General features: G+C 39.8%; 1 protein-coding gene across 9 annotated transcripts in view; it reads right to left on the bottom strand.

Annotated features, from left to right (window-relative positions):
* Positions 1 to 15,435, bottom strand: part of tox2 (TOX high mobility group box family member 2) — a 137,666-nt gene that overhangs the window by 80,804 nt on the left and 41,427 nt on the right. Inside the window, exon 1 of one of the 9 annotated variants that reach the window (XM_037769756.1) lies at positions 10,927 to 10,931. The exons of the other annotated variants lie outside the window; for them this stretch is intronic. The gene's annotated coding sequence lies outside the window, so the exon portion shown is untranslated. Of the gene's footprint in view, positions 1 to 10,926; positions 10,932 to 15,435 lie in introns of those variants that run through there. 9 annotated transcript variants of the gene reach the window in all.

Below are 15,435 nucleotides of genomic sequence, written 5' to 3'. Positions count from 1 at the left end.
TCGAAGACACAGACATTAAAGTGTTGTTTATTTCAAAGGGAAAGACCTAGACTAGACCGAGATCTATGAACAGAGAAGTAACTTAAATTAAAGGAACAGTGTGTTGCATTTAGGGGGATCTATTGGCAAAAATGGAATATAAAATTAATAAGTAATTTTTATTTCGTCTATAATCACCTGAAAACAAGATTTGCTGTGTTTTTGTTAGCTTATAATGAGCCGTCCATATCTACATACGGAGCGGGTCCTCTTCCCGGAGCCGTCTGACATGTTTCTACAGTAGCCCAGAACGGACAAACCAAATACTGGCTCTAGATAAGGTCTTGCGAATTTGGGGTTGTAGCAGGCTCAGTTCTAAAGCTAAAGTGAATATACTGGCATCATATGAAACTTTAAAACCTAATGAATCCATTGGTACCAACTATGTCATACTAGCGTGACACAAGGGAAGCTAAATAACGCTCCAAACTTACTGCTGTTGTTGCCTGTTGGGCTTGAGTTTGTTTTTATGCTAAATGCAGTACCTGTGAGGGTTTCTGGACAATACTTGTCATTGTTTTGTGTTGTCAGTCGATTTCAAATAATAAATATAAACATACATTTGCATAAAGCAAGCATATTTGCCCACTCCAATGTTGATAAGACTATTAAATACTTGACAAATCTCCCTTTAACGTACATTTCGAACAGATAAGAAATTTGCGATAAACTATGGACAATCATGGAATTAATCATGATTAAATATTTTAATCGATTGACAGCCCTAGTTTAGACTCTATTGTTAAGCCAGCACTTGTGCAATATAATGAATCAATACAAAGCATTGATTACTAAAGGCCGGAAGCTGCAGACCTGAATTGCAAAACCATATTGATGTATATACACACACATGTACATGTTTACAGTGATTGTTTGTTCAGATATTTCTGTAAATCAACAGATATGTCACATTCCGTTTGGCTGCATTTATGTGTATTATTTATTTCCAAACACCTGCAGTGAGAAAGACAGACAGATGTGTTTTGTGTGTGTGTGAGAGAGAGAAGTCAACTGAGGCCTAAGCAGCTCGACCATAACCAGGACATGAACCCAGGGGCTACCTGCCTCGGGCCACTACTGACACTCAAACTTACTGATCACACCATTGGGAATATCCAGCCAACGCCAGCGTTTGAGCCGAGGCTATTTAAAGCTGACAGCGGCTTTTACACAGACTCTCTGTCCGCTCCCTGTGTAAACTCATGTGAGTTTGTATGTACTGTACGTGCGTACGCTTGTGCTTTGAAGGTGGGAACAACTGATTGCATAATAATCGTTATGAAACTTCACCTTCGTATCATGACTCCTATTGTTTCTTGTCCTCTTCTGTTGGCTCGTCACTTCTCTTCAGCACTCACTGTGCCTCCGCCCTGCTGCCATAACTTGTTTAGATTTCTCCAATAGTTTCTGTTGTTCCACCAGTCAACGCAGTCTCTCTTTCCCTCTCTCTCCTATCTATCAATATATATATATATATATATATATATATCTTTTTATATCTTTTATTCCTTTTCTCTTTATTCTCAGTCTCCTCGCATTTCAAGAGATGAGCATGATGTGTTTAAATACATGCTCATTTTGAAAACGTACAGTGAAAACGTAAAGTGGAAAGTGAGTGTGACGAGGTCACATTTTCCTTTTGACTGTGGCAACTTGTAACCCAACTCATGCTATGATGTTTTCTACTATAGGTGACGGAAAACCTACTTCTAGCATTATCAATACTGTGCTAGCTCTTTACCTTGACCTTGCCGTATTCGTCAAAACTGTCACCATACCTTTTCGTATGATGAATAGCTAAAAACGTTTTGCTATTTTTAAGACACACAATTAAGAGTGAAAGTGGAGGTAACGCATCTGCAACACACTTTGGGTTTCCCACTTTGTGCTCATTTCTCAAACTGTTATGACACTGTGCTGCTCTCCTTTTTCTCCCCCCTCCCTCCCTGACTCTTTCTTGTTCTTTCTAACTTGACTTTGTGTGTGCCTCCACCTGCAGCGACAGAGGGCTGTCACAGAAAAAGTAGATGATTCTGTATCTACCGGAACAACAATGTAGAGCTTGGCTGCATGTTTTCAGGCTGGGAGATAGAGAGGAAATTCAACAGCACCATCTAAAAATTGTACAGTCGGCTGAGTGGATTATTGAGTGGATTAAGCGCTGAACTCTACACGCGAAAATGGAATATAAGTTATAGATGTAATTAAAGATTTTCGCTCCAGTCAATGGTCAAGTACAGTTTGTTGCGGGATTCATCAAAGTGCAAAATTAAAGACTAAATTGGTTCAGCTCAAATGAAAGAAAAAGTAATCAAGCTTCATCTACACTGAAGTTGAATGTCAGAGACAAGCAATCAGTTGATGAATTATGTCTCTTATTTACATCAAAGAGGAGTTTTAATCATGTCACATAGACCTCTGTAACACTACACCTCTTACCAAGGATAACATGTACCGGAATAACTACTGAAAAGGTGTGTTTACGTTCTTTTCTGTCACTTTCCGCGCTTTGTGTTACGTTTGACACAAAAGCAGCCGAGATAGAGCGCGTTAATGAAGTGCAATCGGTGCCCTTGCTCTCTCTGATACACAAGGGAGAAAATAAACTTTTCATTTTTCATATATATATATATTTTTTTTTTACTTTTGACGCAGTTTTCCTGAAGGCAAAACAACATGGTGTTACAACAATACAACTAACAACCAACAACTGACAAGCCAGCACCTCGGCTGTGCGCTGGCCACGACTAGTCTGTTACAGGCAGAAAACAGATGGTTGGGAGAAGATTTAGCTAATACAAAAACAGGGGATTTTCTCTTTTCTTTTTTTTTCCAAGAGAGGTACACGCAAAGGCTATAGATTAGTTTAATACAGGCAGAAGCTGAGGAGAATAATTCCTTAGCAGAGACTCCCGAATGTCAGTTTGCGTTTGTCATCTGATTTCATGAGAAATTCTGTGATATAAATGTCCTCATGTTTCTGTAACAGAACTTGGCAAATAAAACACCATCTGTACCGCATTATAGGGGTTTTTAGCAACACAGTAATGCTGATAGTAAGGCGGGGAAAGGAGCAGCGCTGAAACGATTAGTTGATTAGCAACAGAAATTTAATGGACAAAAGTGTTGAAGATTGAGATCGAGAAATATCCCCAGCTATACGAACCACAATGACCAAAAAGAAATTGCCTTGTGAGTCATATCTCAGGAGATTGGCTCTTCAGGTGAGAAATCAAGTTAAAGTAGTGGGTGTCCACACATGATTTAAAGCTAATACAGAGGTGGAAGAAGTTTTACTTTAGTAAAAGTGAGTAATAACCCAATGGCCCCTTCACCTACTTTGCTCGGACCACGCACATTTTCGAACTCAACCTTCATTTTGCTCTCAACTATAGATCTGTAAAGTTCCATGACTGTATCTTGCTCGGTTGCGACACTATCACGGTGACAAAATCTTTCCACAAACATGACGGACAGAAATATAAACACCTGGATAAGTACTCAAAACCGGTTTTCACAGAGGGGAAAGAAAGCTACTTGAAAAATTTACCTAGCAAAATTTTTTTTTTTGGCGGTTTAACAGATGAAAAAAATAAATGAATAAATGAGGAACTTAGAAAGATTATCCTGGCTATGTTTTTTTTCTAACTGTTCTTAAGTCACAAACACAGGAAAGAAAACAATATCGATCAGACTTTTTTTTTCTCACTTGCCTCTCAGGGCTTCCGTACAAATGCGACAATTTGCTGCTTTTCTTTTTTTTATGTGGTTGTGAATTGAATATTTATGGATTTTGTACTGTTGGTTGACAAAACAAGCAATCTGAAGATCTCAACTTAAGCTCTAGGAAATCCTGATCTGCATTTAACACTTTTTTTCTGACATTATATAGACTAAAGATGAATCCATCCATCTGAAAAATATTTAACGAATCAATCAATAATGAAAAATGTATTTATTTGCAGCCGAAAAGTGCCAAAAGTGTCAAAGGTGTAATGAGACACTGCAATTTCATTTGTATCACTCCATAGTCTTATAAAGAACCTTTACTGTATATGGTCAGTAACATAGTTCAGTATTATTTGAAAAGGTACTAAATTCAGAGCATTAGAATCCGAATCAGTTTTGAAAAATATCCCTTTACCACGGTAAACTGTCTTTTTAATGTTTTATTTTTTGTTTAGATTTAGAGTTGCTTTTAAAATATGAGCATAGTAAGTCAGCTTTAGTAACATATTTAGAAGTTCAATCACACATCGGAGGAAGAGAGAGAGAGAGGCAGTGAGGATGGAAGGAAACAAGGCAGCAAACACATGGTAGAGAGAGAGAGAGCGGTAGAGGAGGCAAGAAGAGATAGAGGGTGAGAGAGAGAGATGGAGATAGAGAGATAGAGGGAGAGAGTTAGTTGCGAGTTGATATGCTGACTACAGGCAGTTGATTTGGTTTCAGAGAGCATTGTTACGGTGCTTTGAATTAATGCCTCCCAAAGAGTCCAATTGTGATTCTTGGGCTGTGCTGACAGAATATTTGACAGCCTAGGGTGAGCTGCTGATCTCAGCTGAATCCTCTGTTCTCTGTGTGTGTGCGTGCGTGTGTGCGTGTGTGTGTGCGTGTGTGTGCGTGTGTGTGCGTGTGCGTGCGTGTGTGTGTGTGCGTGAATGTATACAGTTGATACCCAACACATTCATACACCTACACATCTTCAGATATGTGTGCATGTTCAAAACAGTCAGAAAGCCCACACAAAAGTGTGTACAGACTCCCACACAAACACACACGGACACACAAAGACGGAGTGGACAGCGTGTGATACCGAGACTTAAATGAGCCGCCAACACATAAATCAAATCCTAAATGACTGTTAACTAAGCGCTAACACACAGAGAGACGCAAACAACCTGAGTATGCAAACAAACAACTCACATATGCAGCTAAACTGAACACGTTCACTTAATCAAGATGAAACAGTTTGACCAAGGCTTTTTTTCTTTTCTTTTCTTTTCTTTTCCCTGCTGGAAACATGTTGTCCCTTCTGGGCTGCTGAAGGAATAAAAAAAAAAAATAGACATGCCCGATGCGTCATTACAGTGATGGGAAGAAATAAAGATGCTCCATCAAAATAAATGTGCTGCACAGTACTGGTCCAGTTTGACAGCAACACACATCATAAAAAAATAATGTGAAAATGTACTAAAGCTGCAGATACTGCAAATATATAAATTGTAAGTCTCTTTATACTGAAGCTACTTTTATCAATTACGTTAAACATGTGATGCAAGGAGATGGATAGTACGGACATAAAAAGAATGTGTTTAAAATGTTATTACCACTATAGATAAAACAGAATATTCAATATTGATTTATATAATGGAATGGTTTTGCTAAACACCTGCATGTATACAAATGCAAATCAGTAGCAATTAGAGAATTAATTGGCAAAGCCACACAGAGAGACACACAAGCCTGCAGCATATGATACCCAACCTGTGTACACACTAATAAGCCTACATGTAAATATAAATGTAGTCTACAGAGTGTAGTCCATTTATTTGACATCTCATTATTCACTCTCATTCTGCAGAGGTTGGTAATGATGCATTTGAATGCAAATAGATTTCAAATGTAAAATTGTACAAGGTGCAAATGTTATTTTTATCCTCCTTTCACGGACAAATTTGCTGCTTTTCTCTGTTTTTCGCTTTATTTACTCTTGGTTGTTGGACAAAACAAAAAAAATGGAATTATAAGAATCTATTTCCTGACGTTTTATCGAAAAAACAAGTAATCCATTAGGGATGCAATTAACGATTATTTTCATTTTCGATTAATCTGTCGATTATTTTCTTTTTATTTATTATTAGTTTGAACTACAAAATGTCATATAATGGTTAAAAATGTTGATCAGTGTTCTCCAAAAGCCCAGGATGACAGTTTACTGCCATAGAGAAGTAAATAAAACCAGAAAATATTCACATTTAAGAAGCTGGAGTCAGAAAGTTTTGACTTATTTTTTTCTTAACCAACAAACCAGTCGAAGCAGATGGCCGCCCACCCAGAGTCGGGTTCTGTCCGATGTTTCTAGATGTCAAAGGGGAGTTTTGTCTTGCCATTGTCGCATAACAATCATGGGGGATCTCTTGTTTGGTCTCTAAATTATAGAGTACGATCTAGACCTGCTCTATATGAACAGCGTCTTGAGATAACGTCTGTTATGATTTGACGCTATGTAAAAATAAATTGAATTGAATTAAAAAATGACTCAAACCGATTAATCGATTATCAGAATAGTTGGCGATTAATTTAATAGTTGACAAGTAATCGATTAATCGTTGCAGCTGTGTAATCAATTGATCAAGAAAATAATCAACGCCTTAATCGACTATAATGATTGTTTTAATGGTCAACTGACAACTTACTTATGACTTGACTTAGATTAGCCCTCTTTGACTAATTCAACAAAAAGGGAAAAAATAGCTCTGACCACTGAGAGGAAATTCCTAAAATAAATCAAGAAATAAAAAATGATTCATTGTTAGATTCAAACCCCCCGTAATACTCTGCATGTATGACTTACCACACAAGTTATGAGACAATCGTAAAGACATGAGTAGCAGATGAGTCAACAGTAAATGTCCTTCCATTCCCCCATGTGAAACTTTCATTCTGCTAATTTGAGAACTTTGCTCATCACAGTATCATGAAAAGGTTATCATCAATATGATTCATTGTTACCGTTTTAGTGTGTCCACAGTATTTTTCAGAGGTTTCCACAGTGAAAACCTCCTAAATCATGAGCGTGAGAAACCTGTTCTATGATTCCTTTACTAAGAAAGCTCAGAAGCCATGACTTCATTAAAAATAACTGAATAAGGAAGAAAAAAAAAACAATGGGAAGCGCAGGAGACTCGCAGCCAACTGAAGAGTATAATTGTGATGCAGGTGTTGATTTCGTGGATGGATACTTCTCCTCTTCTCCCTCTCTCCTTTACCTCTGCTATCCATTTCCAGCACCTCTCTCTTCCTTTCTCCCTCTCTGCCTTTACATCTTTCTCTCCATCTTGAGTGCCGTGCCTCACCCTAATTAGAAATTCCCCCTCCGACCAACTGAAATTGAATTGCCCATCATTTGCATAATGATAGCTCACCGGGCTGACGGCCGATTTACCATGAGATGAAATGTAGCAATCACTTAAGAGAGTGACCATGAGGGAGTGTGGGTAACGGTGGTGGTGGAGGGAAAGAGAAAGAGTGAGAATGAAATGGGATCACAAAGACAGAGAGAGGTAAAGAAGCACGGAGAGAAAGAAATCTGACAGGTATTTAGGTTATTGTCTCATACAGCAATATAGCCGCAGGGAAGGCTGTGTCCTCAATATGACAGCAACTGGACACAACAAGGACAAACGAGGACGCTTATGTAACACCGTTCCCCTTGTCAATAGAAGCACTTCTGTCTTTCAACTCTAATTATCAGACAGGATGTTTCACACAGAGCTGAAGTTCTGTCAGAGTGCTGCAGAAATCCTGTATTCCTAAAATCCTAAATTATGCGCTGATCTTTACCCTCCCACTTTTGTATTATTCCAAATCTCCAGCTGCCTTCTCTCCTGGGGTCATTCAACATGTTTTAAGTGGTAGACTAGTCATTATAATAAAAAAGAAGTAGCACAACTGGGACAGGAATGATAGTTTTTCTTTCAGTGTCCAGAGGTTACTCTTTTATTTCACAGTAGCTTCTATTCAAACTGCAATCAACAAACCAAAAGTCTGTCCAGAGGGTTACGAGTACTTTAGCTCTGCAGCTAGTTGGTCGAGGAACATTTACCATTTAGAAGAATAAAGAGATAAGGGTCTTAAGTTTAAGCTTGGCCTGCAGATCATTCCAGGACCATAGTAGAACAGGCTTGTTTTTCCAGCTGTACTGATAGAAGATATTTTAAACTGAAGCCATTAACGTGAAGATTATAATGGTTTTGGAGAAATACAAACTTCCGGCTTTTAAGTAAGTAGGAAATCTGCCAGAGTTGATCTTATAGACTAAAATGTACCAATGTTGTAACCTATGCAAAGTGAGGAATGACCATCCTACCATGCTGAGTGATACAGGGGGTCAAGTTTGAACAAGGTGGACGGTGACGCAAACTTGTAAATAGTATCACCAAAACCAATCTGAGTCAAGAAAAGGCCGGCAACTAAGCATTTTCTTGATGCCATGGAAAATCAGGATTTTAGCCTGTACAGAAAACCCACTGTGAATTTTAATTTATTTGATGGATGAAGATGGTCAATATGGCATTTAAAATTTTGACTTTTGTCCATTCAAATTCCCAAGTATTTGTAATTGTCAGCAGACTGAATGGACAGTATGAATAGAAAAGGTTGGAACTTTTGTTCACCAATAGGAGAGAAAATCATAGTTTTAGTTTTGGTTGAGTTTAAAAGCAATTTCCGATCCAAAAGGCCATGCTGCAGGGTGTTCAACTCAGTCTGCAGATTAGAAAATGTATTGAAAAATATCCAGCTGCCTTCTCTCCAGGGTCATTCAGCATGTTTTAAGTGGCAGACTATTCATTACAATAAAAAAGGAGAACAACTGGTACGGGAATGATACTTTTTCATTCAGTGTCCAGAGGGTAGTCTTTTATTTCACCGTATAGCTTCTATTCAAACTGCAATCAACAACCAAAAGTCTGTCAAATTATGTTAACAGCTGGCAGCTCTGCAGCTAGTTGGTCAAAGAACATTTAATATTTAGAAGAATAAAGAGATAAGGGTCTGTCATGAGGTAAGGGGAAAATCAACAGCTCATATGATTTATGTGCCTTTTAATTTTCCTACTGATGGAAAACATTCCTCTTTAGGAAATAAACGATGAAAAGTTGTATTGAGCCAGGGTTGTGTTTACTTCTATTCTCAGAACAGGAATAAAATACTTAAGAAACAATTAATGAATGTCAGCGACCTCTATTGTTGGTGTAAACGTCAAGCTGCACTATTCTAAGTCTCTCGAGTAGATGTTTGGCAAGTTCTGACATCGGGAACTCCTGAACCACCCACGGTTTATAAGAAGCGGTCAGCTGTCAACTGTGTAGCTGTCAGTGAACGCCCTATATATCAGTTCCACAACTGCCAGCCTGAGCGCAAATTACTGTAATCAACGATATGATAATCATCTCGATGTCTCGCCTCTTCTGGGGCATCGATCTCACATTCCACTACTGCGGGCCTGAAAATTTGATTTGTAAAAATCCCAATAAATCTTGTCTCGGTGAGGTCACGTAACTGCGGGCAAATCGAATAGTGCAGCGTGATGTGGCAAAATGAAAATTAACACCGAGACAAACTTGCCAATGAGGGACCTTTTTTATCAAAATTGCTTATTCATGGGAGCGAGTGGGCTGAGGCAAGTGGTGTAGAGGTCATATTTGTTTCTAATAGTCAGAGTGATATGTTGGGCTATCAGGTTGGAAGCTCTGCCCAGAGTCTGATAAGGCCACTGTTTATTGTCTAACTTCCACTCTTTAACCTGAGGAACCTCACACTCTCACACACGGTACTTTCCACCCCTGAGCCATTACCTCAACGTGTGTTTGTGTATGTGTGTGTTTGCGTGAGAGAGTCCTCATGTGTGTGTGGTGTGTGTGCTCTTTGGTTAGTCTTGACCTAATTAAAAAGTCCTGTCGCTGCTCAATAAGTGACAGATCATCAGAAGACACTCACTAACACGCACAGCAGCGCGCAAACACGAACACACACATCACTCAGTGCTCAAAATCATCTATTCAATTCTTCAATCTCCTCTTCCTCCGTCCATCTCTACATAAGTGATCAGTGATCACATGTCGCATGTTAAAGTCGGCAGGCCCAGACAGGAGGGAGTTAAGTCCCTTATCTCTCCTCCCCAGAAGAAATTCCTACTAGAGGCCTCGCTCTGCTGGTTTCCTGCCTTCTTGCCCAATGCCCTATTTTTACTCATCGGCTCTAGAATACCAGGGGCAGCTTTTTCCTTGTCACTAACATATTTCCTGCCATTCTCACTCTGACATTTCTCCCCGCTGCACGCTTCGCTCAAATCGTTCCCCCCCCTCTTTATGGGTCATAACCTTTCAGTCGGGGCCGTTCATATTCAAATGTACCGGCCGACGCCGGGGCCGCTACGCGCGGCACCCGTCATTCTGGTTGGCCTTTTTTTTTGGTTTTCACAGGTTTTTAACATCAGCTTTCACTAGGTGTTAATTTGAGATCTTTCTGAGTGCTGCCAGGTCCACTCTGTACTTTGCTGTCAAGTTAACTGACAAAACCTTAAGCATATTGGTGTTTCAAGCTCCAAATTAATAAAATATATAGTAAAGAATTGACTTTTTTATTTGTTCAAACTGATCTGCTACTTAAGAGAACTGAAAATGAATAACCTAAAAGTCGAACTGAATTTAAAATTGTCCTCACTTTTATGATCCTGTAGCTATTGTACATATTTGTCGATTTTACATGAGCAGCCCGGTCTAACCGAATGGCGTATGAATGACACGGAAATTTAAATAAGTAATTTTGCGTGCAATAACAATGCATTTGTTGCTTTTGACATGTCATGTGTACGCCATGTTATCTGTACTGACTGCAATGCAAACACATCCACAAATATGCTCCACTCAGAGCTAGTGATGTAGAATCAAAAGTGGGAGAGACTGCTTGTGGCGGGTGAGACAGGAGGTGGATGGGTCCAACAAACACAGGACCTTCTACCAGGAGACCGATGTTCGTGTCGCAATGTGCTTGTTAGTGGCATTACGTTGGTGGCGTTACGTTGGTGGCGTTACGCTGGTGGCGTTACGTTGGTGGCGTTACGCTGGTGGCGTTACGTTGGTGGCGTTACTTTGGTGGAGTTACCTTGATGGAGTTACATTGGTGGCACATTTGTGACGTTACGTTGGTGATGTTACGTTTGTGATGTTACGTTTGTGATGTTACGTTTGTGATGTTACCTTGGTGACGTTACGTTGGTGACGTTACGTTGGTGACGTTACGTTGGTGGCGTTACGTTGGTGACGGGTTTTCCGTACTTGTATTATGTTATTTCCGTACGTATTTTACTTATTTTAAGCCCAACCATGACGTTTTTCCTAAACCTACCTACGTAGTTTTGTTGCCTAAACATAACCACGACCATTTCACGGTAACATTTCACAACGTTAACCTGGCGTATCAGCGACAAGCTAGATGCCTATAATGCGTCCTGATAATGTCCTTAAAATGTCATGCTATTTATACGCCTTCCATGAGATTGGGTTGACATTACAGGATACAGACAATTTTAGACATATCAGTGGAAACAGTGGGCGTTTCCAAGCCAGGCTACTGTAGTTAACACTAATTCCCCACAAGACGTTACTTTTTCTTTGTGTTATTTCAACACCAGCTGAGTTATCAGAAGCTCCAGCACACTTAGTGTTGTGTTCACTATGCAAACGAGGGTCAAGCTAACGTTAACTATCTTTCAATGGTCCAGTTGTGTTGATGTTGAGTTGTTGTGAATGACCATACTGTCAAAGCAAAGAGAAGTCCTGTAACCTCAGCACTCTGTATGTTAACTCTGTTGTTAGGAATCAGTAACCAACGGAGTCACAAAGTAACGTAGGGAGCGCTCAAATCACAAATGGCGCTAAGCAACAGCTAACATGGCCCCCCAGCTGGTTAAATGTGAACAATATTACAAACTATTTTTTGTGTCCATCCACACGTATTGCACCCAAAAAAGAACCAGTACCAGCACGCCCTCTGGAGAACATCAATGTACGGGCCGCTATCATTACAGAACAATGAAAAATACTTATATTTCCTCTTTTTGGTAATTGACCAAACAAGTCAAACAATACCCAAACAAACAGACCACTGGTTTAATCATTACTAGGCTTAGTCTTTTTTTATTATCATAAGAACCAACTCTTATATTTTCAACCTTCCAGTGTTGCTATGTGGGGTTTTTTGACAGTTGGAACCATCCCATCAAAGTTACAAATCAAGATCTAGATTTTCTGGTTCTCAACTTTACTGCAGCATTTTACAACCAGCCTGAGTGACAAGTTGAACTCGAACGTACTACTTCACTCACACAAGGCCTCGGGAGTCCACAGTACAGAATGTGCAGTTAGAGAATTTAAAGTGAGAGGCCTAAGAAGGCCTGAGGAGGAGAATGAATGGCAGTTTAATGAAAGCCTGGGGAGCCATGATATCACTGACTGTCTCTTTCACTGCAACTTTCATAGCATTCATACACCAACGTGGTTTAAATGCACGTGGATCGATGCTGGTTAAAAAAATGAAATAATGGCACATAAAGGGGGCACACTTCGCCACTGTGTTTCTTTCTCGCCAAGGTCTGATCACTGTGAGACTATTAATGGAATGCAGCTCTCAGCAGAAAAACATCCAGCCAGCTACAGGTGAAAAAAAAAGCTCCTTTGTCTAAATTTTCATGGCTACGTTTCTTACAAAACGATGGCATTGATCATGCGGAATAAAGATAGTTTTCTCATTCATATTTGCAGTAATAAACGTTCTGATATTCATTCTGATGAGAGGGATATTGTGAGCCCAAGACGGTAGACACCTGTGCTTGAATAATCTATTGTATCTCTTCTTTTTTTTTCGTCCCTTTACTGGGTACATTTATGAATATCAATATTATTTCCCAATAGGAGGTAAATGGTATTGAATGGTTGCCAGGCTGCAGGAGGGGGAGACTGCTCAGCTGACTAAAAGAGCCATTCTCCATTTTATCTCTCAATCAGTGTGTATTTGTGCGTGTGTGTGTGTGCCTGAATGCCATCCTACTGGTGTGCGTATGCGCATATGCGTGTTTCGTTTTGACGAGGAGCAGAACGAGCTGGAGCTTGCTGCACTGCTAGGCCATGTGAGGAAAAAAAATTCACGTGATGCAGGCAAATACAGCCGGTCTTCAGCAGGATGGAAAGACTGTAATCAAACCATAAATCAGAAATCACTGAACTGCCATCCACCCGCCCCCTCTCTCTCTCTCTCTCTCCTTTTTTTTTTTGTTACTACCCTGTTCTCTGCAGAGCTCCCTAGCATGTTACATGTTACATACAGCCGTGCATTAACTGCACTGGAAGAGGTGAATAGCAGATCAATGAAAAATGCATTTTCCCTATATCAAACGTTTCACGAGATTCCCGAAACCAAGAAAAATCCAATATTCCTTTTTCATAAGAGTGACTTTTTTCTATAAGCTCTGTTAGTGGGCTTGTGTTTTGGGCTGTGGTGTGTATTAAAGAGGACCTATTATACTAATTTTCCAGTGCATACTTGTATTTTGGGTTTCTACTAGAACATGTTTACATGCTTTAATGTTCAGAAAACGCTTTATTTTTCTCATACCGGCTGTGCTGCAGCACCTCTTTTCACCCTCGGTCTGAAACGCTCTGTTTGAGCTCTTGCCCCGCCCTCCCAAAAAATCCAGTTTGCTCTGATTTGGTCAGCTGGCCTACTGCTGTGATTGGTCAACCAAACTCTTTGGATTCTGCTCCAGCTGACTAGCTTTGTTTGAGGGCCAAACTAGCCGCTAGGCAGGTATTATGCAAATGTATTACTTGGTGACATAACCATGTTTCAAAAGAAAAGGCGGGACTTCAAACAAGGCATTTCAGGCAGTTCAGGAGCAGTGTTTCTATGGGGGAGAGTAACTCCCTTTGGTGTGGACTTTGTAACTTTGCAGACCTTTTACATGCACAAAAAACAATATAACGCAATAAAGGAAAGGGGGAAAAAATCACAAAAGCATTATAGATCCTCTTTAAAATGTCTATACCTTAAATAAACAGCTCTGTAGTCACATGTCCGTGTGTTTTTTCCGACTACTCACGAATACACGCAGTCCACATTTGTCTGACTTTCATAGTGAGCCACCTGGTGTGCTGTAATATCAGGAGAACAGTGGGGTCATTGTGAAGGAGCTGTGTGATATCAAGGAGAGTGACCCATTTAGAGCCGCAGCCACAGAGCTGACAAGCCTCTGTTATGTCTAGGACATCTGGAAGGCCGGAGACGCTCACTCTCTCTCGCTGTACTCCACATATATACGAGTCAATCCTTGTCCAGAGAGGAAAAGACATCTGACATGGTCACGGATATTTCACACGCTCACCTATAGGACATGTTCAGGAGGTATAGGGCTGTAAAAGTGGTGCTGATACTGGCGAAGGTCTGTTACAGTACACTGAGAAATCTGGAAGGGATCCAAACAGTATGTGAAGCTGCTCTGGTAATCTTGCAGAGATTTTAGAGGGCTGGAATATAACGGTGCAGCGCGGTGCTGCTATCTGCTCCTCAGCAGAAGTGCCCCGCAAAGATCAAGTGATCAAGGGGAAAAAAAGTTCTATCTCATTATTCAAATGAGAATTACTTTTTCAGTAGCTGATTCAATCCGGCGATGTTCAAAAAGGGCCCTGCATATTTTGCAAAAAAAATAACGGTAGCGGGAGAAACTGACTGCTTGAAGTAGAAGTATAGAAAAAAAAATTCAAAGAAAAGAAACGTTAACATTCATGTATCATACACAATGCTGTCCAAAACGACTGAGATTTGTCCAATGAAGCTGCAGTGTTGCGCATTATATAAATGAATACATGAATGCATAATGAGGGGCCAAAATGAGCCAAGGAAAGCACGCTGAAAAAATCCCCCAGGGGAAAGGAAATTATTCAGAGTAGACGAGGACACAATTCATAATAATATTGGGAAGGGAAACTTTGTTCTCTCTTTATTTAAAACCCATGCTTTAAATGTAAAACCAGAACTAGCCTACATGTATTGAGTGGCTTACTTTAAGGATTTTAAAGGATCTGTGTTTTTTATGCTCAATTCAAAGCCTCGCTTTCAGATTATGGCCTGAGGTAAGATTGCTGAGATGACATATAAACAAAATACAAGCTAACCTAATATATATGCATGACTCAAATGTGAGCATTTGTGCACGCTACAACAGCAAAACACTCTGATTATTCAATCTAAAAGAATCCTACTCAGTCATTTCACTTCCTGTTGCCCAAACAATAATTCTGTATCATGAGGTAATTCATTTTTTGTGTGGAGAAGCAATTGGCTGCAAAGATTGAATCATTTCATTTTCCATGTAATTAAATCAGCCTCTGAAAAAAAACCTAAAAAAAAAAACGATGTAAGCTGGCGTTCAATTTAGGGAAAATTAGCATTTTTAATCACAGTACATTACTTTAATAACTCAATAAATCTGTGGCAGCTGGAGCATCTGAGAATGTTGTCACAGCCACTTAGTTCTGCATTCGCAACTAACGCAGGCTGATGAGAATCGGCCCGAGAGAGAGAGGGAGAGAGAGAGTAAAGAGAGGGTTAGAGAGAGAA

This window comes from Sebastes umbrosus, chromosome 1 (genome assembly GCF_015220745.1).
Source record: "Sebastes umbrosus isolate fSebUmb1 chromosome 1, fSebUmb1.pri, whole genome shotgun sequence".
Classification (NCBI taxonomy): Eukaryota; Metazoa; Chordata; class Actinopteri; order Perciformes; family Sebastidae; genus Sebastes; species Sebastes umbrosus.
This window is presented reverse-complemented; position numbering and strand designations above follow the sequence as displayed.